General features: G+C 41.3%; 1 protein-coding gene and 1 long non-coding RNA gene across 6 annotated transcripts in view; one reads left to right on the forward strand and one right to left on the reverse strand.

Moving 5' to 3' along the window:
* Positions 1-17,709, forward strand: part of LOC116666550 — a 32,543-nt gene extending 14,834 nt beyond the window's left edge. The window contains exons 2-4 of the long non-coding RNA XR_004323489.1: positions 8,771-8,774; positions 14,232-14,241; positions 17,699-17,709. This is a non-coding gene — a long non-coding RNA (uncharacterized LOC116666550). The remainder of the gene's footprint in view (positions 1-8,770; positions 8,775-14,231; positions 14,242-17,698) is intronic.
* KCNQ1 (potassium voltage-gated channel subfamily Q member 1) overlaps positions 1-27,396 on the reverse strand; it is a 320,688-nt gene that overhangs the window by 186,977 nt on the left and 106,315 nt on the right. The window lies entirely within an intron of this gene.

The raw sequence follows: 27,396 nt of genomic DNA on the forward strand, positions 1-27,396 counted from the left end.
AGTAAGCGGGGTTTATCTCAGGAATGGAAGAGTGGTTCAACATAAGAAATATCAATGTAATACATCACATTAATAGTATTATCTCAATTGACAAAGGAAAAACACTTAACAAAAATCTACAACCTTTCAGGATAAAAATTCTCACAAAAGTAGAAAAAGATGGGAATTTTCTCAACGTGATAAAAAGCATTTATCAAAACCCCGTAACTAATATCATAATGGTGAAAAGACTAAAAACTTTTGCCCTAAAACAAGACAACGATACCCATTTTTACCATTGCTTTTCAACAACATACTGGAAGGTTTAGCCATAGTACTTAGGAAAATAAATGAATAAAAAGCATCCAAATTGGAAAGGAAGAAGTAAAATTATTTTTATTCACAGATGATATGGTCATACATTTAGAAAATCCAAAAGAGCACACACACACACAACACCCAACCTATCAGAGCTAATAAACAAATTCAGCCAAGTTGCAGGACATGTGGTCAACACAGAAAAATCACTGGTGTGCCTATCCAACGGCAATGAACAATCTGAGAAGGAAATTTTTAAACAATCCCGTTTAAAATGGCATCAAGAAGAGTAAAGTACCTAGGAGTAAATTTAACCAAAAAGCTGAAAAACTTCTATGCTAAATACTACAAAACAGATGGAAATGAAAGACCTAAATAAATAGAAAGACATCCCATGTTCATGGATTGGAGGACAATGTTGTTAAGATGGCAGTATTACCCAGTGATCCAGAGTGAATACAACCCCTATCAAAATTATGATGGCCTTTATTTTTTTCAGAAATGTGAAAACTGATCCTAAGCACCCAGAGCTATAATCAAAATAGGTGGTCCTGGCGCACAGGAGGACCAGTGGGACAAGGCAGAGAACCTAGACACCAGCACTCCCATATACGGCCAACTGATCTCCCACAAGGATACCAAGACCGCTTGACGGGAAAAGGACAGACTCTTCAACAAATGGTGCTCAGACAGCTGGACAGCCACAGGCCAAAGAACATACGAAAAAATTATCTCAGAATGGGTTAGCAACCTAAATGTAAGGGCTAAAACCATAAATTTCTTAGAAGAAAACAGAAAGAAATATTTATGACCCTGAATTTGGCAATACATTGTTGGATAATGTGAGCAACAAAGCCAACATTGTGCAGTAAATGCCACTGAGTTGCTTGACGTTAAAAAGATTCGTTTATGTCATGTGGATTTCACCTCATTAACAAAGGGGGGGGGGCACAGAAGACTGAACAAAAGCACAGACAGAATTACCTCCAGAAAAAGCCAGCCCAGCATTAGGTGTCCAGATGGAGGCTGCAGGACAGAAACAGGCGGTGAGCAGCACCGGCAACAGGGAGGGCCTTGCAGGGACTGGTCTGAAGGGCAGTCTCAGAGAGGCGCTTCTTGAGAAGGCTGAGATCCACAGAGAAGTGGCGCGGCAGTGAAGGTAAAGGAGGAAATGAGCAGGGAAATGAAAGAGTCCTGCAGGAACGAAAGAAAATCAAGACGTGCCAGCTGACTCACCCCCCCCCCCACAGCAGCACCGTCTAGACGTGGCACGGCCTAGAAGAGAACCAGCCTGGCAGGAGGGGCATTCCCGAACTAGGGGCTCTGCCCTCTGAGTACGTGGGAAGTCTGCACGCTCCATGCATGCAACTCTTCTGCAAGAAAAACATCAGAAAACGAGAATAGAACCTTTTCTGCTAGTAACAGTCTCCCCACAAAACCAACCATAAGGCCGAAGATGATTGCAAAACAATATTCCCAGCTGAACTAGACGGTCTCTGCATTTGGGACATGAAAACATACCTTGAATCAGAATAAATATACTTAAAAATCAGAAGTGGACAAAAATAAATAAACCTCAGAAATGACAAGAGGTGACTGAACTAAAGACAGAGACAGAAGAAGAGCATGCAAGCAGCAAGGATAATTAAAATGAGAGGACAACAGAAATAAAGAGTAGGGGTGACTGCGGCAGAGGTGGAAGAGGCAAAAGAGGTCCAATGTGCATGTATCTGAAGCCTCCGAAGAAGCAAATAAAAACGACAGAAATAATGTTTAAAACTATATGTTAAAAATACTATAAATACAATAAAATCTAACAGTTACATTGAAAGGACCCACATGGGAACCAACTGATATGGAACAATCAAGTCTGAGACATTTCCTAGTAAAACCATGAGACTTTAAAAACAGAAGAAATCCTTAGGGCCTCCAAGCAAAAAGAGGAAACAACTTACAGAGGCAAGATCATTTTACTGTCAATAGATTTATCAAAAACAATATACAAAATGAGACACATGGAGAAGAATTTTCAAGAAACTTAAGAAAGTACAAACCAAGGACTGAATCTCCAGTCAAGCTGAGCTTCACCTATCAAGGTGGCTGAACAAGTTTTACGTATGTGCAGGATACACACATGCCCCCTTGCTGAGGAACTTACTAGAGGAAAAGTTTCATCCAACCGTGAGAAGACGGGAAAAGCGGTGGCAAAAGAAAGAACTGATGGCGAACACTTCATACATTTAATTGCAGATGGAGACCTGGATGGAGGCATGGCTGAATAATAACATGAACATCATGTGTCCTGGCAAAATAGAAAGAATACAAATCTGGGAGGAAAAGAATGAGAAAGGACCTGATAAGCACACAGGAGGCAGCGGTACACAGAAATACGACGTATAACTTAAAGCGGCGTTCCGAATGGCACAAGGTTAAGGAAGGAAAGGGGGTCAGACCACAGCAAGACTCATAACACAAAGGAAACCACTAGTTAAAAAAGTGTAAGTATTCTTTAATCCTAAAATAATTTATGAGAAAGCAAGGCAGACAAACAAAGCACCGGAATTGTTCTGTCATAGCCCATGCAGGAACCACAGCCTGGGGCAGTATACATGGGGATCCAACATGGCAGTTACATTAATGAATGTAATTTTAAAAACATACCTCTTAAGAGAAAAATATATTCAGATGGACTCATAAAGCAAAATCAACTCTATGCAGTTTTTAAAAAGTTAGACATCTAACATTCAGTGACCGAAATGCTGAAAAATCCATGGGAATGGATAAGATGTACCAGATAAATATAAATAAGAAAAAAAGGGATTATCGTCCTGAAAAACTATAATTAATGCTAAAAAGAAGCATTAAAGGGGACAAATAAGGATGCTTTATAACACTAAAAGTCACATTTCATGATGAAGTTACAGCAGTTGTAATAACTATTCAAAAAATACCACCCGTGTAAGACAGAAATGACTGGGTGTCCATGAAGAACACGGGCGCATTAATAACGAGAGTCTCACATTCTGCTTCCATGTGACGGACTAAGTGAGCAAAAACACAAAGCAAGGACATAAAAGATCTGAAGCATATAATTTATAAGTTAGGTCTTGTGTGTGTGTGTGTGTGTTTGTGTGTATACAGAACCCCACGCCATGACAACAGAGAATGTTCCTTCTTGAGCACACATTTATAGGTCTAAATACACAGATCAATAAAAATACACAAATTACCAATTCAAAAAGCTAAATAATACTATAGCAAATCAAAAGGAAGCACAAAGAAGAAAATAGTAAAGACAAAGACAAAAGCAGAAATTAATGAAGCAGAAAACAGTAAAATAGTAGACCAAATTAACAAAATAAAAATCCTGGTTATTAAAAAAAGTCATAAAATAGGCAAACTACTATTTAATTGAATTAAGGAGCAGAGAGAGAAAGTACAAGTACACCGAAGAAGTAACAAGAGAAAGTAAGTGCCACGGAGGAAATTTTAAAAATTGTAACAGACTAACTACTTGGTACACTTCCGTGCAAAGTATTTGCAAACCCAGGTAAAATGGATCATTTCATTGTAAAATACAATTTATCTAAAGTTGATCTCAGTTGAAGTAGAAAGCTTAAACACCTAACTTCCAAAAAAATAAGTAGAAAACTAGATCTGGGAACTACCCTAAAAGAAAGCGTGACATCCATTAGGTTCCACAGGGGAATTCTACCAAAACCTTTTGGAGAACAGAGAGTCCTAATTTTCAAAATATTGTTTCAGAGCACAGAAAATGAAGGAAACCTTCCAAATACATTTAATAAGCAAATGTAACATGGATACATAAACTTCATAAAAATAGAACATCAAAAGATAAAAAAGACCAAAATTATTTCTGGATGCTTATGCAAAAATCCTAAGTATTTCACCATATTAGTAGGTTTGAGAAGACACATGATTACCTCCAATAATTCATCATCCACTCTTAGCTAAACTCTTGTCAAAATACAGGTGGATGGACCCTTCCTTGATATATTTACACAAACCCTAGGAGAAAACAGGAGTGAATTCCTCTGTAAACGAAGCATAGGAAATGTTTCCTAACCACGGCTAACAATCTAGACGTAAGAAGATAAATGAATTTGACTACAGATTTATTGAACCTTTAGCACTGGAAAAATATCTTAATCAAAAGATAATGAGAAAACGGAAGGAAATCTTTGCAACAGAAGGCTAACGGCTATGATACAACATTTTTTAAAAACTGAAGGAGTGAAGGACCAAAATGGCTATGGACAAATAGGCAGGAGATTTAAGCAGACATTTCAGGAAATGTTATATGAAAATGGCACTTAAATTTATGAAGACGTTGCAATTTCTTACAAAATATTGGAGACTAGCCAGAGCACTGACCACAGGATGGGGCCCACGGCTGCCGGCCAGAAGCTACCTACACATCCAAGGTTAAGAAGTTGGTTGAGAAGACTGCACCACACACTCACTACAGATACCAGGCAGCAGGGCTGAGAGAGCGCTCAACGAACGGATATTGAGTGATTTCTAGAAGATAGTGTCAGGGAAAATAGCAAAGCACAAAAGGGCACATACAGAATACTACATTTTTTTGTAATAAAGAGGGGAAATGAGAAAATAATCACATATGTTTGATACCACACACACACACTCACACAAAATCACACACTAATAGTAAACAGAAAACACAAATTGGTTACCAACAAGGGGTGAGGAGAACTAGGATAGAAGGGGTTCAGGAGGGAAGGGCATCTGTCTCAGCAGAGCTTTTTGTAGTCTTGACTTTGGAAGTACATAATATTCTACACATACAAACAATAAAATCAGTAAGATGTAGGGTGCCTCTGTGGTGGTGGAATGAGGACCTTGACAAGCTGCTCGCTAGAAAGCAATGATCAAACTGGACCAAACTGTTAAAAACAATCATTTAAGAATTCCAGAAATTAACCAAAAGCATACAGCTGATTCAAAAGGCTGTCTTCGAGGCAAACTACTGAACGTTGGTAAGAACAGCAAGGTCTGTGGCAGTGAATGTGGGGCTGCTCCCACTCCATCACCCAGGCTGTGTGGCACGGCAGCCTTGAGAACTTTCAGTCTCGGTGCCAGGAAAGAGGGCCACCTGTTTTGGGGCTCCCTGAAAACCCTTACACTGCTGTCAGACAGTGGTGATCGCAGTGGCAAGTAGCTGGGGAAGGCCTGCGTCGCAGCTGCGGAAGCCTGCAGCCCCGGCTGGGCAAGCAGCAGACCAGCAAACATGCTCAGAGGGGTTACTGAGACCTGGAAGACTGCACACCTTCTCAGGAGAGATCAGAGAGGAGCTCCATTATCTACGTGTCCTTGGCTGACTGTGAGACCTTGTGCAGGAAGTAAAAGCCAGGGAAGACTGTGAACTGCCTGAACCCTGAATGAATATCTCAGTTCACACACAGATCACCTCAGCAAATGGTAGAAGTGTCACTGGCTTGAGATGCTTAACAAAACTTAGCAATCAGCATGACCACCAGGCTATGCTGATCCAGGGGTGACAGCAAGGAATCCAGGCTTAAAAACAGAAGGAATAAGACACCCAGATGGCCAAGAGGCACATGAAAAGGTGCTCAACATTGCTAACTGCTAGGGAAATGCAAATCAAAACGACAGTGAGGTACCACCTCACATCAGCCAGAATGACCGTCATTAAGAAGCCTGACAATAATCAATGCTGGAGAGGATGTGGAGGAAAGGGAATCCTCCTCCACTGTTGGTGGGGATGTTAATTGGTGCAGCCACTATGGAGGACAGTATGGAGGTTTGTTAAAAAACTAAAACTTACTGTATGACCCAGCAATCCCACTCCTGGGCATATATCCAGAGAAAAATGTAATTTAAAAAAATACATGCACCCCAGTGTTCACAGCAGCACTATTTACAATAGCCAAGACATGGAACAACCTAACAACATAAATGTCCATCAACAGATGACTGGATAAAGTAGTGGTAAGTGTATACAATGGAATACTAAGCGGTATAAAGAATAAAATAATGCCATTTGCAGCAACATGGATGGACCTAGAGATCATCATTCTAAGTGAATTAAGCCAGAAAGAGAAAGAAAAATACCATATAATATTGCTTATATGTGGGACCTTAAAAAAAAAAAAAAAGACACAAATGGATTTATTTACCAAACAGAAACAGACTCACAGACATAGAGAACAAGCTTATGGTTACCAGGGAGTAAAGGGGGTAAGAAGGGATAAATTGGGAGTTTGAAATCTGCAGCTACTAACTACTATATATAAAATAGATAAACAAGTTTATACTGTACAGCACAGAGAACTATACTCAATATCTTGAGTAACCTATAATGAAAACGAATATGAAAATGAATACATGTATGTGTATGTATGACAAACATGCTGTACACCAGAAATTGACACAACATTTTAAACTGACTATACTTCAACTAAAAAAGAATGTGAGAAAAAAGACCTTCCGCAAACAAAAACCAAAATAAGAATTAAAAAAAAATTAAGCAAAGACATCAGCGGCCACACACTGCTTGACACACAGACTACAGAATCAGTGCAGGCAAGGCCTAAACAAGTCAACAAAAAACCTAGCAACAATACTCACCCCTGCTTAGGGGGAAGAATCAGAACCCAGAATTCCTGTTACATAAGATGATCAATTTTTAACCAAAATTTTTGAGGCATGCAAAGAAAAAAAGGGGTATAACCCTTAGACAGGAATCAAAGGCAACTAATTAGAAATGATCTCTGAGCGGGGAGGCCTTAGTCGTCCAAGACTTCAATGCAGCTTTTATAAATCTGTTCTAAAGGAACTAAAAGAAACCACATTAAATGAATGAGGGGAAAGCATGATGACAATGACTCATCAATGGAGAGTATCAATAAAGAGATAAGAATTATAAAATAAACCAAACAGAAATTCTGAAATTGAAAGCACAATAGCTGAAATGAAAAATGAGGCAGGGCTAAACAGCAGATCTGAGCTGTTAGAAGGAAGAATCAATGAACTTGAAGATAGATCCATAAAGACGATTCATTCTGAAGGACATAAAAGAATGGAGAAAACTGAATAAAGCCTCTGAAACCTGTTGGATACCATCAAGAGTGACAACATATGCATAATTAAAGCCCCTGAAAGGAGAGAAAAAGGAAGAAAAAAATTTGAAGAGATAATTTAGCATTAACCTGAAGCAATCGGTTTTCAGTTGAGATGCTTATTGTAATTCTCAAATTACACATCAAAGAAAATAACTTTAAAAATAGGAAAAAGAAACAAAGGAGTTAGAATGGCACACTAAAACACATCTATCATCACAACAGAAGGCAGTAAAGGAGGAAGAGAAGAACAAGATGAGAAGAGACATGAGACATGGAAAATGAATAGCAAATGGCAGATGTATATTCTACCATATCAATAATTACATTAACTATAAATGAATTAAACACTCAATAAAGAAGCAGAGATTGCTAGACTGCCTAGAACAGGAACCAAGTATACACTGCCTACAATAGATACATTATATACTGAAAGACACAAATCAGTTCAAAGAAAAAGGATGAAAAAAGGTGACATGCAAACATTAAACACAAGAAAGCTGATGTGGCTATACGAAATATCAGACAGAACAGGCTTTAAAATAAATTATGTTCCTGGAGACGAGGGACATTTATAATGATAAAAGCGTCAATACATCAGGAAGAAATAAAAATTGTAAAGAAATACAATTCATATATGCAGCTAACAGCAGAGTCCTGAAGTACATGAAACAAAAGCTGACAGAACTGGTAAGAGAAATAGACAGTCCAACAATAAAATAACAATATTGTTCAAGGTTTTATATCAAGATTTTTTATACCTTTTGATATTCCATCTTGTTTTATCAATTATTAAGGGTGGAGGACTGAACTATTACCTTGCTACTATTGTTGAATGAGGTGGTGGGACATGCGCCTGTATGGCACTCTGTCTAATATCGCTGCCTCTGTTCTCGTGTCAGGGACCCGACGGGAAGCTGAGTACCCTACCTGGCCACAGGGTCGACTGGGAAGCCGACCTCATACCCCACTCAGGGGCAGCCAAGTAGTGTGAATTGGTGCCTCCACTTTTTCTGGGACGATGTCCGTGGGCCAGAAGGGGAGCTAAACTTCCACCCATCTGCCTACAGCGGAGTAGTGTAAGGCAGTGCCCTACACTTACTGGAGCGCAGTTGCGACTGGGCACGGGGGAGCTGAACAGGCACGCCCACCCAGCCCTCCTGCCATACTTCAACTTGTCCGCTAGAAGAAACAAACGAAACAGCTGCAACGAAAAAAGCCCGTCACCACCACCATCACAACAAGAAGGAAAAAAAAAAAAAAAGAGCCAAATACGAAATTGGATTCAGAGTCTTATAATCTCTAAAATTTCCAGGATACAATTGAAAATCACTTGGCATGACAAGAATCAGGAGAGTCACAATATAAACGAAAACAGATAGTCAAGAGATGCCAAAACCAAAGTAAACAAAATGTTGGAATTATTTGACACGGACTTTAAAGAAAGTCAAAATAAAAATGCTTTAATAAGCAATTACTGAAAATGAATATATGTATATTCATGTATGACTGAAAAATTGTGCTGTACACCGGAAATTGACACATTGTAAACTGACTATAACTCAGTTTTAAAAAAAGCAATTATGAATTTCTTGACACAAATGAAAAAATAGAAAAATGTCAGCAAAGAATTGGAAGTTACAGTAATAACAAAAACTCACTGGATGGACTCAGTTGTAGTTTGGTAATGACAGAGGACAGAATCAGTAACTTGAGACCAATCAAAAGAATTGACTCAATCTGAACAATAGAAAATAGACTGAAAATAAAAAGTGAACAGTCTCAGTGACCTGTTTGGCAACAGAAGAAGGGCTAACATTTGTATCATTGGAATTCCAAAGGAGATAAATAAGTGAGAGAAAAAGAAAGAATGGCTGAAAATTCCCCCAATTTGATGAAAGGTACAATCCTACAGATTCAAGAAGCTTAAGTGAATACATCCTAAGCATAAGCCCAAATCTACCACCAAAAATCTATACCAAGATGCATTACAAACTTCTGAAAGCTAAAGACAAAAAGATTTATAGAGGAATACTAATTTCAACAACAGTGATTTCTCATCAGAAACCATGGAGACCAGAAGGAAATGGTACAACATTTTTCAGATACTTAAAGAATTGTCAGCTGTGAGTTCTATAACCAGCAAAATATACTTCAGGAATGAAGGGGAAATAGACATCCTCAGATGAAGGGAAACATGAATTGCCGCTAGCAAATGTACACCTAGAGAACAGTAGAGGAAATTTTACCATCTAATGTGCTCAATGGATGAGAGGAAAATACTTGCAGACAATTGTGTTTTTTAAATGGTGAGGATAAAAGAAACTAAATGGAAGTGACGTTTCAATACTTTGCCAAAGAGTAAAGCACTGATATCAGTAGATTATGATAAGTTACATATCTATACCCAGTACTTAGGGCAATTACTAAGAAAACTGTACAAAGCTTCTCACTCCAAAACACTGCAGACAGCAAAAGGACAATGAGAGAGTATGTCAGACAGCTCTACACATGTAAGTTTTGCAAATTAGATGAAATGGACTGATTCCTCAAAAAGCACAGACTGCAGTTCGCCTAGTATGAGATAGGTGATTTTTATAGTCCTATGACGATTAGGAGACTAAATCTGTCATTGAAAAATTCCCACAAAGGAGTCTCCAGGCCCAAATGGTTTCACTCTGTATCGACATCACCCAAACTTTTAGAAGACAATTAATGAATGTGCCCCACAGTTTCTCCCCAAAAATAGAAGAGAACAGACTACTTTCCAACTCATTTTATGAAGAAAGATTTCCCTTGATAACAATACAAAGACAGTGCAGAAAGAGAAAACTACAAACCAATATCCCCCATGAATATAGATGCAAAATTCCTTCAAAAATAGTAGTGGGGCATCGTGTGCCCTGGTTTCAAGTACGTTACAAAGCTGTAGTAGTTAAAATGGTATGGCACGGGCATAAAAACAGACATACATCAATGGGACAGAATAGAGAACCTCAAAATAAACCCAAACACACATGGTGAATTAATTTACAACAAAGGAGCCAAGAAAATACAACGTGGAAAGGGCAGCCTCTTCAATAACTGGTGCTGGGGAAACCAGACAACCACAAGCCAGAGAATAAAACTTGACCACTATCTAACACCACACACACAAATTAACTCAAACTGCATTAAAGGCTTGAATGTAAACCTGAAACCATAAAACTCCTGGAAGAAAATATAAGCAGTAAACTCCTTGATATGAGTGTTGGTGATGAGTTTTTAAATCTCACACCACAGGCAAAAATAAACAAGTGGGACTACATCAAACTGAAAAGCTTCTGCACATTAGGAGGAACCATCAACACAATGAAAAGGCAACCTACTGAATGAGAGAAAATATTTGCCAATTATATATCTGATAAGGGGCTAATATGCAAAATATATAAGGAACTCATACAATTTAATAACAGCAACAAAGAAAGCCTGCAATCCTATTAAAAATGGGCAGAAGATCTGAATAGACATTTTTCCAAAGGAGACGAAGTTCATGAAAAGATGCTCAACATCATTAATCAGGCAACATGCAAATTAAAACCACAATAAGATCTCGCCTCATACCCACTAGAATGACTATGATGAAAAAGAGAAGCAATAACTACCGTTGGTGAGGATGTGGAGAAAAGAGAACCTTTGTGCACTGTTGGTGGGATGGCAACTCGGTGCAATCACTATGGGATACGGCATGAAGGTTCCTCAGATACTAAAAATGGAACAACCATAAAATCCATTTCATCATCCAAAGAAAATAAAAGCACTAACTCAAAAAGACATCTGCTCCTCACGCTCACTGCGGCATTGTTTACGACAGCCAAGAGAAGGAAACAAATGTACGTCCACTATGGGTCAATGGATAAAGAAGCTGTGGTATATATGTCTCTACACAATGAAATATTATTCAGGTATTTAAAAAAGAATGAAATCTTGTCATTTGTGATGACATGGATGGACTGCAAGGGCACTATACCAAGTGAATTAAGTCAGAGAAGGATGAACACATTTTGTATGATCTCTCGTATATGTGAAATCTAAACAAAATGAAACAGTGAAAGCCAAGCTCACAGAATCAGAGAACAGATTAGATTGGTGGTTGTCAAAGATAGGGAGTGGGGAGGTGGGAGAAGTGAGTGGAGGGGTCAAAGAAGGTGAAAATAAAAACATAAAAAATTTGAATAAAGACAAAGACAATCATCCAGGAGATGTATTCAACTGATGGAAATTCTAGAAAGAGTAAAGAAAATAGAGGGGAGGAAATTAATAAATAAAACAGTGACTTCTCACAGTAGAGGAATGATCATCTCAGATTAAAAGGGTCCACTGACCAAGTGTCTAGCAAAACAGATGAAGGGATAAAAGACCCCATTTCTGGGCTGATCATTGTGATCAAAACACTAAGCATAAATTAAGAGAAAAAACAGTAAAATTCCAGAGGTGGAGAAAACAGGTCATCAATAGAGAAATGAGAATAACATTAGCAGCCCAAAAATAATTTAAAAAATTAAGTATCAGTAAACAGAATTCAGCAATATATGAAAATAATTGTATACCATAACCAGTGGGATTTACTCTAGGAAAGCAAAATTGGTTCAGAATTCAAAATCATCTGATGTAGTGCACCATATTAGTAGGCAAATAGTAAAAGTCACATGATCATATCAAGTGATGCACAAAATGCATCTGACAAAATCTTTTTTTTTTTCTTGTAATGTCTTTTCCTGATAAAACCTCAGAAAAAATAGAAATAAAAGGCAACATACTCAATTTGATAAACACCATCTACCAAAAGAAACAATATCTAACATTATACTTACGGGTGAAAAACTGAATGATTTCCTCCCAAGATTGAGAAGAAGGCAATGATGTTCACTCATCACTCTTATTCAACATACAGTTATAGCCACTTGAGTAGCACAGGAAAAGTCAGTAAAAGATATACAGATAGGAAAAGAAAATCAACTGTCACTATTTGAAGATTACATCATAGTAAAAATGCTAGAAGCTAAAGACAAAGAGAAAATCTTGAATGGAGCAACAGAAAAAAGAAAAATCTTACAAAATTAACAGGTAACTTTAATCAGAAATAACAGAATGCAAAAGCAGTGGGGCAACATATCTAAAGTGTTTAAAGACAAAAAAATTAACAAACAATCTTATATCCAGAAAGACTATCTTTCAAAAGGGAAAGCAAAATAAAGACATCCCCAGGTAAATTTAAAAAAAAAAAAAAAAGGAGTGAGAATTCCTTTCAGCCTGCCTAGCTTATAAGAACTACGGAAGACAGGGTTTCAGGCAGAAAGCAAGTGACCCCAGATAATAAAGTGAGCTCACACATGTGAGAAAACAGAAAGCATCCCTAAAGGCAATCGTGTAATTGTACAATATGAAAGCATTTTCCTTCCCATTTTTTCTAACTGAGTAAGAAAGCAATTATATAAAACAGCAGGTACTTGGTTGTATTGCTGGACCTGAACCATATAGAAGTGTAATATATTTTTAAGTACCAACTCAAAAGGAGGTTGATTGTTGCAAGCTGAACTGTGCTAAATAAATACCAACGGTTGGTAGTTAGAATCCGAAGGAACAAAAGAATAGGATCAAACATGTTAATTAAGGAAGTCAGTAAGACAAGCACTATGTAGTTGCTTTCCTTTTTATAGGACATAGAGTGATACAAAGTAATCATTATTCCAGTATGCTGTTGGGTTTAGAACATATGCGGATGTAGTATGTTTAACGGTAACACCACAGAAGTAGGTAAAACAGAATAAAGTAATGAAGGAGTAACTTACCAGCCTCTAGCTGTGATTAAGTTAGTATAAATCTGAAGCAGAGTCTGCTAAGTTAAGAAGTACAGGATAACTATAAGAACAACTACTAAGGATATAACTCAGCCAAAAATAACTGAAGAAACTAAAATTTTGTATTGGGAGATATTCACTAAATGTGAGAGAAAACAGTATAGAAGAAATAGAGGAACAAAAAATGCATGAGAGAAAACTCATAAAAACTGCAGACAAATCCATGTGTACTAATAACATTAAACGTGAATGGATTAAACAATCAAAAGGCAGAGCGTATCAGACTGGATAAAAAAGTAAGATCCAACTACATGCTGTCTACAGGAAGCACATGTCAGATTCACATACAAACAGACTGGAAGTAAAAGGATGGATAGAGGTATATCATGCACACAGGAACCATAAGACACTGGGGGCGCTGTACTCAACTCAGACAAAGTAGACTTTAAATTTAAAAATGTTTTTAAGAGTGTTGAGGGGCATTTTATAATGATAAAAGGTCAATTCATCAGAAGACATAGCAATTATAAACATATAATCACCTAACAATAAAGCACTGAAACACGTGGAACAAAAACTCAGGCTTGAACAGAGAAATAGCCAACTCAACAACAGCTGGAGACTTCAAAACCTTATTTTCAGTAATGCATGCAACAAGTATGCAGAAGGTTGATAATGAAATAGAAGGGATGTACAGTACTGCAAACCAACTAGACCCAACAGACATCCACAGAACGCTGTAAACAGCAACCACAGAATATACAGTCTGTTCAAGTGCACACGGAACATGATCCAAGATGGGCCATAACTACAGCATGAAGCAAACCTCACTCAATTTTAAAGGATACCAATAATACAGAGTATGTTTCCTGGGCCCAGGGGAGTAAAAGGAGAAATCAAGAACAGAAAGGAACGTGGGGAACATGCAAATGTGTGAAATTTAAGCCACACACTCCTATTACATACCCATGAGTCAAGGAAGAGTCCCATGGGAAATGAGAAAATACTGTGAGATGCATGGAAGTGAAGGCACGACATAGCAGCACTTACGGGACCCAGTGACAGCAGTGATAGGAGGGAGTTTTATGCTGTCAACGTCCACACATCAAAAGAAAACAGATCTCCTGTCAACAGCCTAACTTTCTACCTTTGGAGGCTGGAAGAAGAAGGAAAAAAAAAAACCAAGCAGAAGAAATGAAACACTAAATATAAGAGAGGAAGTTAATGAAACAGATGATAGAAAAGTAATAGAGGAAGTCAACAAAACCAAAAGTTGGTTCTTTGAGTAGATGAACAAAACTGACAGAACTCTGGCTAGACCGATGGCAGAAGACTCAAATGACTACAATTAGGAATGAGAGAACTTTACAGCTGACCTTACAGAAATAATAAGGATTATAATGAAGGCTGTGAACAATTCTGTGCCAATAAATCACACAGCTTAGATACATCCCTAGAGAGTAAAAACCTACTAATTATAAGTAGAAAATCTGAATAGACCTATAACAAATAAGGAGATGTAATCGGTCACCGAAACACTACACACAAAGAAAAGCCCAGCAGGTCCAGATGGCTTAACTGGTAGATGCTACCAGAAACCTCAAGAATTAATTCCAGTTCTTTACAAACTCTTCCAAAAATAAAAAATAAATACAGAAGCAGAGGAACCACTCCTCAACACACTCTCTGAGGCTAGTACTACCCTGCTACCAAAACCAGACAGAGATCTAAGATGAAAAGAGAGCTACAGACCAGTAACTTATGAAAACAAATGCAGAATTCTCCACAGGATACTAGCAAATACAGTACTGCACTATGAAAAGGATTATTCAGCACTACGACCAAGTGGAATTGGTTCCAGTAATGCAAGGCTGGATTGTTATAACACCTGAAAATTGACGAGGCTAGTGCACCATAGCAATAAAGGCCTAAAACTACATGATTATCAGTAGAAGAGAAGACACAGAAAAAAGCTTTTGATAAAATTCAACAGCCTTTCATGATGAAAAAAAAAAGCATTCAATATACCAGGAATAGAAAGGAACCTCCTCAGCCTGATAACGGGCATCTATTTAAAAACCACAGCTAACTTCACACTTAACGGTGAAAGACAAAATGCTTTCTTTTTTCAGGTCAAGAATAAGACCAAGGTATCTGCTCTGACCACTGCTATTCAGCATTGTGTTGGAGGTTCTGTCCATGACAATTAGGCAAGAAAGAGAAATAAAAGGCATCCAGTTCAGAAAGAAAGAAGTAAAACTAGCTCTTTTCAGTGATGACATGATTTTATATACAGAAAATCTCAAGGAATCCACTAAAAACTATTATAACTAATAAATGAGTTTAACAAGGCTGCAAAATCAGTATCTATTGTATTCCAACACACTTTAAACCAAAAAATCAGAAAATGAAATTAAGAAAACATGACATCAAAAAAGAATAAAGCACAACAGTATGAATGTACTTAATGCTACAGATATGTACACTTAAAATGGTTAAAATGGTAAATTTTATATGTACTTTACCACAATAAAGGAAGAAAAATATTCAGGAGTACAATTAGGAAATGCAAAATATATACTCTGAAAACCACAAAACATTACCGAAAGAAAATATCTAAATAAATAGGCATTCCACGCTCATGGGTTGGAAGACAATATTGTCAAGATGGCAGTGCTCCCCAAAGTGATCTACAGAGTGAGCATAATCCTTACCAGAATCCCAGATCTCTTCCTTACAGAAATTGACAGGCTCATTCTAAAAGTCATACAGAAATTCAAATGGCCCAGACTGGCCAAAACAATCTTGAAAAAGAATGAAGTTGGAGGACTTATGCTTCCCAATTTCAAAACTTACTGCAGAGTAAAAGTGTTCAGGACAGTGTGGTATTGGGGTAAGACACAGATCATGGAATAGGATGAGAGTTTACACAATAAAGCGTTCTGTCCACGCAGTTGATTTTTGACAAGGGTGCCAAGAGGACTCAACGGAATAAGAATAGTTTTCTGAACAAATGGTGCTAGAACAACATGAAAAAGTAAAGCCGGGCCCCTCCCTCACACCATATACAAAAAGTAACTCAGGATGGATCAGAGAGATGTAAACATAACAGCTAGAGCTAGCTAGTGCTCTCAGAAGAGCACATAAAGGTACATCTTCACGACCTTGGTTTTGCAGTGCTTTCTAAAATGCATCAACAGCACAGGCAACAGAAGGAAGAACAGATGTATCGGACTTTATCAAAATTAAAAGCTTCTGTGCTTCAAAGGGCATAAAGTGAAAAGAAAACCCATGTGGGAGATGGTATTGGCAAATCATGTATCAGATAAGGGGCTTGTGGCTAGAATGTATGAAGAACTTGTACAAATCAACCCCACCCCAAACCCCAATTTTAAAAAAATGAATGAAGGATCCGAATAGTCATTTCTTCAAAAAGAGACACACGAGTGTCCAATCAAGCACACTTAAAGAATCCCGTCACCATCGGTCGTGGAGACGCTAACCAGAGCCACGGTGAGAGTCCGGTTAACACGAACTAAGATGGCTGTAAACGTGAATTTTGAAAGGCGGATAACAACAAGTGCTGGTGAGGGTATGCAGAAACCGTGCAGCGTGCATGCTCTGCTGGCGGGGGTGCACAATGACACGCTCGCTTTGGAAAGCAGTTTGCTAGTTTCCAAAAAAAAAAAAATTAAACATGGCTCTAATTTGACTCACGCTTCTCTCCTATATGCTTACCCCAAAGAAAGGAAATCATATGTCCACCCCTAAGTTGTCCATGAGCACTCACAGACGCAGTATTCCCAACACTCACGCGGTGGAAGCAGCCTAAGTGCCTGTTAACTGGAGTGTGGGTGAGTGAAACGTGGGATATCCAAACGATGGAATATTGTTCAGCTACAGAAAGAAATGAAGGACTTCTACACACTACACCATGGGTGAGTCTTGAAAACATTATGCTAAGTGAAGGAAGCCAGCCACAAAGGACCGTGTATCGTACGATTTCGCTTTTATGAAGTGTCCAGGATGGGCAAATCCATTGAGACAGAAAGCAGATTAGATGTTGCCTAGGGCTTAAGACGAGGGAATGGGGCATTGGGAGGTGATGCTGAAAGGGTACTGGGCTTCTTCTGGGGGTGATGAGACTGCCCAGAAATGGACTGTGGCAATGGTGGCACAACTCTGGGAGCATACTACAAACGACGGAATTGTACATTTAAAAGGGATGAACTGTATAGTACAAGGATTATGTAGAAATAAAGCTGTCATCAGAAAAAGTACTGGAGAAAATATTCCAGGTCTAGGGTTAGCAAAGAGTTCTTAGACCTAACGTTGAAAGTACAGTCCATAAAAAGGACAAACTGGACTTCATCAAAATGAAAAGGAGCCTGTTAAGAGGGTGGAAAGGAAAGCTGCGGACTGGCCGAGGACGTCTGCAAGGCGCACGTCTGTCTTAGGACTGGTATCTAGAACGTGGAGAGACGTCTCAAAACTCCACGCTCAGAACACAAGCCAGTTAGGAGATGGGCGAATGATACGAATAAAGGTCTCACCGAATAGGTTATACAAACGGCAGACAAGCACATGGAAAGATGTTCGGTGTCACTAGCCATTGGGAAAATGCAAATCAAAACCACAACGAGGTCCTGCTACATACCAACGCGAAAGGTCAAATGAAAACCAGTGTCAACAGCAGGTGCTGGCAAGGACACCGAGAAACCGGATGGCTCATGCACCGCTGGAGGGGACATAAAATGGCAGAGCCACTTGGGGACAGTTTTGCTGCTTCTCAAGTAAACTGAATCTGCATCTGCCAGACAACTGAGCAGTCACACTCTGGGGCTTTGTCCGCGGGAAATGAAAACGTTCCTTCACACAAGAGCCTGTGCATGGAGGTTGAGAGCAGCTTTCTCTGTGTATTAGTCTTCTGTCGCTGCTGTAACAGGGCAGCCAGACAACGGCTTAAAGCAACACCAGTTTCCTCCCTCACAGTTCTTGAGGCCGGAAGTCTGACGTTAACCTAATGGGACTGAAGATCGCCAGCAGGTGATTCCTTGTGGAGGTCCCAGGGAGCACCCGCTTCCTTGCCTTTTCTGCTGGGAGCCACCTGCATTCCTCAGTGGTGGCCCCCTCCCCACCACACACTGCATTTCCTCCCCTGCTTCCAGTGTCGTGTCACTGTCCTCTTCTACGGTCCCATCTCCCCCTGCCTCCTTGGGAGGAAGGACACTTATGATGGCGTCGGGACCACCCAGATAACCCAGGGTCGCCTCTCCTTAGCTTAAGCACATCAGCAGCATCTCCTTTGCCATATAAGATGACAGTCACGGGTTCTAGAAACTGGAATTGCATATTTCAGGGGCCATTATTCAGCCCACCACCACCTGTCATTGCCCCAGACCAGAAACAACCCAGATGTCCTTCTGTGAGTGACTGGCTAGACACCTGTGGCCCATCAGAGCCACGGGGTTCTACTCCGCAGTCTATAGTAAAGGAACTGTTGATGCACAAAGCAAGCTGAGTGAGTGCTATGCGGATTACGTCAAGGCAGAGGAGCCCATCTCACGTGTCACAGAAGCAAACACGTGGAAGAGAAGCAGGCTCTTCCTTCCAGTAGGATGCTGAGGTGCTTTCTCCTGGAATGCCGTTCTGGTTGGACAGTGTTTTTCCCCAGCACTTTGGTGGAAGGGGTGGTGGAGCTGGCACATCAGCATTTTGCAATCACCATAACAGAGCTGGTGCCAGAAAGCCTCTGAGTCTGGGAGGCGTTTTTTGATAAGGAGCAGGATTATTTGCATTGCACATTGCCTCAGAGTATCTCCCCCAGACTGTTTATTGGTTACACGGCAAAGTAGTGTAAACGTTCACAGGAACAACTGGACAGTGTTTCAACCGGGCGATTAAAGTACCACCATCAGTTAGAGGGAGATGCCATCGTGCGCCTTGGGGACGAGGCACCGCGTCACCTGTGAAGTACTGGAGATGGGGATGCGTCACCTGGATCTAACCGCAAGGAAACGTCAGGCAACCCCCCAAGAAGCGGCGAGACTCTGCCCTTCAAAAGTGCCGATGGCATAAAAGACAAACTGGAAGTTCTCCAGGTTAAAGGAGGCTGAAGAGACGCCGCCCCAGCCTGGACCCTGCGCTGGCAGGAGAACACGCCGCGAAGGACACGGCCACGTCACCTGGGAGGCTGGGACACGGCGGAAGGCTGCATCGTGCTTAAGCGTGGGGTTTGATCCTCGTGCTCCAGGTTTAAAGGAGGACGTTTTACAGTGTTTGGGGCAAAGGGCTGCAGAGCATGCCGCGGGACTCACATATGGTTCAGAAAAAAGCGTCACGTGAACACACACACAGAAGGGGGTGCAAAGGGTCAAATAAATGGGGTAAGGTGTCAGCAACCAGTGGCCGGGATCTTAGCGGAGGGTGTATGAGTGTTTTGTATCTCGTCCTTATTCTCTCAGCTTTTCTGTAATTAAGGATTATTACCAAAGAAACAGTTGGAAACTGCCCCTAAAACTCTGAGGTATCTCGGTGCTTCTAGTGGGGGCACAGCCACAGCGCGTACGTGCCGCTAAACCGCCTACGACGCACACGAGGCCCTCAGCGAAGACGCTCCGCCCCAAGCATCCGCGGTGCTGCGCGCGGGGGGGGGGGGCCCTGCCCCCCGGCTCTGCGGCGACGGCGGCGGGGGCGCGGGGCGGGGAGGGCAGGCGGGACGGGCAGGCTGGGATGTGCTTGAGGACGCCCCCCGCAGCACCCAGAATTCACATGCTGAAGCTCCAAACTCCAGGGGCCCAGAGTGTGACCGTGTTTGGAGCCGGCGCCTACAGAGGTGATCCCGTGGCACGAGGCTCTCAGGTGGGCCATAACCCAGTCTGACTGGCGTCCTTATGAGGAGACGAAGTTCGGACATACAGACAAGCAGGCGCACACATGCAGGGGGAAGACCCCACGAGTGCCCGGCGAGTGGGTGGCCAAGCACACGCCAGGGACGGAGGCATCGGGAGACACCGCCCTGCCAACGCCTTGCCCTCAACGTCCCAGCCTCCAGAACCACCAGATCAGCTCCTGCTGCTCGGGCCACGCAGCCCAGCTCTTTGCTCCGGCAGCCCCAGCGAACTGTTTCACCCCGGAAATTACCACCAAACAAGAGGACAGGGGCCCTGCCTCGTCCACGGGGCACCTCCCAAGGCCCCCAGGGGATGCCTGAGACCATGCAAAGTGCCAAACGCTTCTCCCCTATGCACGTGTCTAAAGTTTATATTCTAATTTATATTTAAATTATACCGTAATTTAGATAAAGCTGAATGTGTAAGTTAGGCATAGTAGGAAATGGACAATAACAACATGGAACAATATACTGTAAAAAAAAATGTTACGTGAATGTGCTCTCGCTCAAAATATTTTGTTGTACAAACTGAACGCCTTTTCCCTCTCGAGCACGTGTCGGGGCCATGGCCGGCACACCTGCAGCCGGCGCGGTAACCGCAGGGCCAGCACGACGTTCTCTTTCTCCTTCACAGTCTCACGACAGGAGGGGCATTCTTCCTGCTGTGCTCCGCAGCTGCAGCATACGGCGCTCTCCTTTCCTTGACACGTCGAGAACTCTTGCCTCTTCACTTGAAGGAAGCACTTAACAGCTTCCCTCTGGCAGATTGCAACGGCCAGCATCACTGCTCTGGCTCTCTGGGGCCCCTGAATATAAGCACCTCAATACACGACCTTCGATCTGACAACCCCCACAGCTACTAAGTCACCGACGGGCGGGACGCATCGGCAAAGGGATGACTCACGCGTGGGGGACAGGACGGGACAGCACAGGGCTTCGCCACATCACGCAGACCGGCATGTGATTTGAAGCTTACGGGTTGTTTATTTCTGGACATGTTTGGCCCACGGTTGGCTGCAGGTAACTGGAAACCGTGGAAAGAGGAGCCACAGGTGAGAGGGGACTGTGGTGCCTGTCTGTCGGGAAGTAGGGCTCAAGGGAAGTTTTAGAAAACTGGCCAAAACCTGAAGCAAGACGAGTCCTCGGCAACAGAGGGCATCTTGGCGCGTGGACACCCTGGGGAATGCAGGAGAGATCTGAGTTCCAGAATGAACTGCTCCCGAACCTCTGGAGGGAGGAAGGGGAAAGGCAAGATGCAGAGAAGCACATGTGCTGAGATCCCATGTGCTGGAGATGAATGATGAACCCCCACGGGATTGTGTGTACCTGGTCATCGTCTGCTGGGAGCACTGGGAAGAACTCAAGGGTAACTCCTGGATTGGTAACGTAGGTCACAGAAGTGACGGAATCAAGCAAATGTGAAAAAAAAAAAAAAAAAGGACTGCACAAAAACATATGCATCACACACATCTATAGAGTTATATGTGTATTGTAAGGTAATAACATTTTAAGAAAGATCAGCCCCAAGGTTTGTGGCCTGGGGAGCCGGTGGAGTGGGGGCTGCTTGGCAGAGGAGGGCAAAGAGGACCAGCGCAGAAGCCAGAGACACCAGGGTGCTGGCAGCAGACAGGCTCTGGGTGAGCACTGGCACACGTTAACTGACCCGGTCGACACAGCGATGCTGGGAGCGGCCCTGTTAGACTCCTGATGTGGGGGCAGAGCTGGGGCACAGAGAAGGCAGTAGTTTGTCTAGCATCACCAGGGAGAAAGAGGCAGAGCCGGGCTCCAACCCCAGGGAGGGTGGCCTTCGGGCTGTGCTCCCGGCCACTCCAAGGATCTGCCACTCAACTTCTAAAAACATAATTGCAAAGGAAGGATTTAATTTTCCTGTTTCAGAATCTGGCAGATGTGTTACATTAGGAAGGACTAACAGCAGGAAGGCTGGGGCAGATCGAGTGACGCAGTGCCAAGGAGGTATGCACGCGCGTATGCATGCACACACGTGTGGACGCATAACCCCCCCCCCCACATACATTTCACCTGGGCTTACAAGTAAAAGTCTGTGTCCTACAAATGGAAAATTTATCTCCTTAACTCAGGTCCATGGAACATTTACAAAAGCAATGATTTTATTTTTGTACTTGGACACAAAAAACTTCATCAAAAAAAGTAGAGAGTTCACAGGCCACACCCTCTTGCTGTAAGTCTGTTAACTTAGTAATCAATAACAGTGATAAAAATGTACTACTTAAAAATTAAGGAAACATTTCTTAAAAGAACTCTAGATTAAAAGGAAAATCAAAACCCAAAACAAAAACTACCAAGAAAGCAATGGAAAGGAACATGTTTCATTGTAAGATCTACGTGTCGTGGCTAATGCTGCAATCAGAGGAAAATTTATAACCTTTAACATGCTTTTTAGAAGAAAGGCTTTAAATAATCATACTATTACTCTTCATGAAGTTAAAACTTAATCAAGTTAACCAGGAAGAGGGAATGAACAGATACAAAAGCCCAAGTTGGTGAAACAGAAAACAAAAACAGCGAAAAGGTAGTTCCCTGATGAGATAAGAGAAGTGTAATAAATAAAATAGTAGCTCTGTCAGGAACATGATTAGGACAAAGAGAGTGAAAGGGTAAGCGCTCAGGTAAGGGGGAAGAGGTGAGAGACACAGAAGACACCGGGTCACTAAAAGGGAAAATTCGTTGCTACCGAGCGACCACATAGATGAACCCCTTGAGGAGTTAAGTAGCAGTGAGTAAATTACCCAGAAGACGCAGCACGTGTATTTAGAACAAAGAACTATAAATCGGACTAAGAGGAGGCTGACGGTCTCCTTTAAGCAACATACCAGGCCCAGGTGGGTCTACAACTCAGCTGCAATACTTCATCTTGGAAGAGAAGATACTTGCGGTGCTCTTCAGACCCTCCCGGGACACAGCAAAGGGCGGGCTCTCTTTCGCAAGGCACCGTGTCTGCACACAGAGGTGCACGGAGCCCCTCCTCCTCGGCAGCCGAGGCCCTGTGACCTCTGGGGTCAGATATCAGGGGCGTCTTCCGCCAGCACTGAGCACAGCATCCCAGGTTTAACGGCTGTTTGAGGGGTGCCCAACACGTCTTTGAGCAGACCTCCACTGATGGGTATGTCCGCGGTCTGCTGTCCTTTGCTATTTCACAGCGGCAGAACTCAGTATCCTCGCAAGGGATCCCTTTGCAGATGTGCAGCGTCAGTGCAGAATGTGTTTCTGGAAGGGTCAAAGGGCATATGCATCTTTCATTGCCACTGAGGTTGTATCAACTTCTTCTCCCAACATCAGTGACTGAGGTTGAGAGTTTCCCTGTACACTCGCCCACATAGTGTTATCAAACTCTTTAATAGTCGGTAAGTTCAAAAATCCCATTGCTTTGGTTTGCATTTATTTTAACCATAATCGAGGTTCTAAGCATCTTTTGACCCTTAAGAATCACTGGTATTTCCATTTCTGAGAACTGTTTCTGTGTCTTTTATCCTTTTGTCTTCATGATTCAAAAGAGCTTTGTAATATATTGATGAAATTAGCCCCACATCTGTGATTAGAGTGGCCACTGCTTTCCCCAGGGTATCTTTGAAAAATTATTTTTGGTATTTTTTTGTTGTGAGAAATATTTTTATGTTACATATTTTCCCATTAAGGCATAACGGACATATGGCCAACTGCATGTTTGATGCATATGATTTAACGTGTGCTGAACGTGGCCATCACCCCCCAAAGGTTCCTTGTCCCCACCTGTACCCCTCCTCCCAGCACTGTCCCTGTGCCCCCCACCCTTGTCCCAAGTTAACCACTGATCTTCTTGTTACTCTAGATTTGTCTGCATTTTCTCAGGTTTCATGTGCTCTTTTCCTGTCTGGCTTCTTTCCCTCATCAGCATCATTGTGAGGTTCATCTGGGCTGTTAACGCCTCACTTCTGAGTGATGCCCATTGCATGGACTTAAAAAAATATGCAAATACTGACGGGCATTGGGGTTGTGTCCAGTCTTCATAAAACTGCTGTGAACACGCCCCGTTCGTGGGTTGGCACATGCGTCTGCTCTTATTTCTCCTGGACAAACACCTAGGCACAGAACGACTGTATCATAGGGCAAGTATGTATTTAACATTTTGGGAAACTGCCAAATGGTTTTCCAAAGCAATTTCTCATTCCTGCCAGAGCATGAGAGTTCCAGTTTCTCCACCAGCCCTCGGTGTGGCCAGTCTTCTTAATTTCAGCCTGTATATTAACTGTGTGGCAGCATCTCACCGTGGTTTTAGTTGGCATTTCCCTAAAACCTCATGATGCTGAGTATCTTTTTATTGCTTGCCTGTGTATCTTCTTAGATGAAGTGTCTGTTCGAACCTTTTGCCCTTTTTTCTTTCTTTTCTTGTTGCTCAGTCGTTAAGTGTCCCTCATATATTCTGGATACAAGTCCTTTGTCAGCTGTGTGGTTTGAAAACATTTTCTCCCAATCTCTGGTTTGTCTTTTCATTCTCTTAATAGTGTCTCTCAAAGTGAAGGTTGTGATTTTGGTAAGTTCAGTCAGGTTGTTCTGATTGTGGCTTTTCCTTCTGGTGTCATGTCTAAAATCTTTAGCTCAGATCACAAAGATGTTTTCCACTGTGTTTTCTTCTAAAAGTTTCAGGCTTTACATTGAAGTCTATGGTAAATTCTGAGTTAATTTTTGTCTGTGATGTGAGAGGTAGATTGAAGTTGGTTTTTTGGCATGTGGATGTCCAGTTGTTCCAACACTCTTTGTTCAAAGACTATCATTTCTCCACCAAATTGGCTTTGCACCTTCGTCAAAAGTCAGCTGCCCATAAATGTATAGGCTTATCTGCACTCTCTACACTGTTCTGTTGATCTGTTTGCTCACCTTGATGCTAATGCCACACTGCTGGTGTTTTTCTTCCAATTTTGTTCATTTTCAAAGTTGTTTCGGTGTTCTAGGTCATATGCATGTCCATGTGAATTTCAGAACCAGCTTGTTAATTTCTACAAAACGCCTGCCGGGATTTTGCCTGGCAGCACATTGAGTGTAGAGCTCAATATTGAAGCTTGTGATTCATGGACATGGTACACCTCTGCAATTATTTGGATATTCTTTAATTCCTCTCAGCAGTGTGAGATGAACAGCTCTCACATCTTTTGTCGTATTAACCTCTAAGTAGTTCATATTTTTATACGACTCTATCTTTAAAAGTTCAATTTCAGAGTATTTCCTGCTTGAGGACAGAAATAGAGTTGATTTCTGCCTATCAGTCTTCTATCTGCCACAAAGCTAAATTCACACACTAGTTCTAGTAGCCTTCTTCTGCATTCACCAGACTTTCTACATAGATAACCATGTCATCTGCAAATAAAGACAGTTTTACTTCTTTTCCAAACTGGCTGTCTAAAGTTTCTTTTTCTTGCCTTATTCCACTGGCTAGCACCTTCAGTTTAGTGTTAGCTAGAAATGACGAGAGCAGATTCTTGTTGTGTTCCTGACCGTAGGGGGAAGCAGTCTTTTTTCATTAATATGTTATAGCTGTAAATTTTTGCTGATAATCTTGATCAGGTTGAGGAAGCTCCTTTTAACTTTCCATTTGCTGAGAACCTTTGTTTAAAAATGGCTGTTGGATTTTGTCAAATTCTTTTCCTGCATCTATTAAGATGATCATATGGTTTTTTTCATTTGTCAATATGGCTAACTGACTGATTTTCTAAAATATCAAAATAGCTTTGCATTCCTGAGCCCTAGCTGGTCATGATGTGTGATCCTTTTAATGTATTACTGGATTTGATTTGCTAAACTTTGGCTTAGAATATTTTTGCATGTATGTTCATCAGGGATTCTTACCTGTAGCTTTCTTTTCTTATAATATCTTTGGCTGGTTTTCAGATCAGGACAACGCTGGCCTCACAATGCGTTTGGAAGTATTCCCTCCTTTTCAATTTTCTAGAGAACAGTGTCTAAAATTGATTTTATTCTTTCTTAAGTGTTTGGGAGGATTCCCCAGGAAAGCCATGTGATCCAGCAGTGCTGTCTGGGGGAATGTTCTGAACTATAACTTTGATTTTATTAGCAAATAGAGACCTATTCAGGTTATCTATTTCTTTAGTAGTTTACACCTTTCAAGAAATTTGCCCATTTCATCTAAGCTGCTGAATTTAAAGAACTGTAGGCAGTATTCCCTTACGACCCTTTTCACATCTGTAGACTCTGCACCACCATAGCTCTCATTTCTCATAATCCATGCCTCCTTTTTCTCCTGACGTGTCTGGGCAGAGGGTTACCAGTTGTGCTGACCGTCTTTAAAACAAACAAACAGCGTTCGGTTTCATTATTTTGTTTCTATGTGTTCTATTTCATTTGTTTCCCCTCTGATCTTTATTGCTGCCCTGTTTCTACTTATCTGTGATCGTTTCTGGGGGTGAAGCTGAGGCTGACTGAGACCACGTCTTGCGCCCGCGCTGGGACACTGCACGGCCCCTGAGTGCTGCCCGCAGCAGAGACTACACATTTTGATACGCTGTGTTTTCATTTTCATTCGGTTCAAAACACTTTTGAGTTTTCATCTGGAATTCTTCTCTGACACTGTGCTGTTTTGAAACATGTTACTTGGGTTCCAAATAGTTGAGGATTTTCCAGAGATTTTTTTCTTATTGATTTTCAGTTTAATTCCACTGTGGTCAGACGACACTCTTTATCTATCACTTGAGTCATTTTACATTTATTGGATTTGCCTTATGGTTCAGAACATGGTCTGTCTTGGTCCATGTCCCGTGCACACTTGAAAATGGCATGTTCTCTGCTGCTGTTGGGAGGAGAGGTCTCTAGGTGTTAACTAGGTCGGCTTGGCTGGAGGTGCCGTTCAGGGTTGTGCCCTTCCTGCTTTCTGTCTACTTGTTCTATCCGCTTTTGAGACAGCTTTATTAAAATCACCACCTCTAATTGTGGGTTTCTTTCTCCTTTTGTATTATTCATTATTTTTTCCTTTTTGCTGATGGGCCTTGAAGTCATATTTAGATACACAATTCATGGCTCAATAATCCTTCAAATACTTTATATGCTATGGGATCTGATGAGGAGTGTTTCTGTTATTATTTTTCTAAATATTCTCTAATTTGGGATTTTATTTCCTCTTTGACAGAGAAAGAGCTTAAAAACCAGGAACACCACCAATCAAAACAGCAAAACGCTGAATCTAGTTCTAACAAAATCAGAAACGTGTCAGGGGACCCTT

This window comes from Camelus ferus, chromosome 10 (genome assembly GCF_009834535.1).
Source record: "Camelus ferus isolate YT-003-E chromosome 10, BCGSAC_Cfer_1.0, whole genome shotgun sequence".
NCBI classification, from domain to species: domain Eukaryota; kingdom Metazoa; phylum Chordata; class Mammalia; order Artiodactyla; family Camelidae; genus Camelus; species Camelus ferus.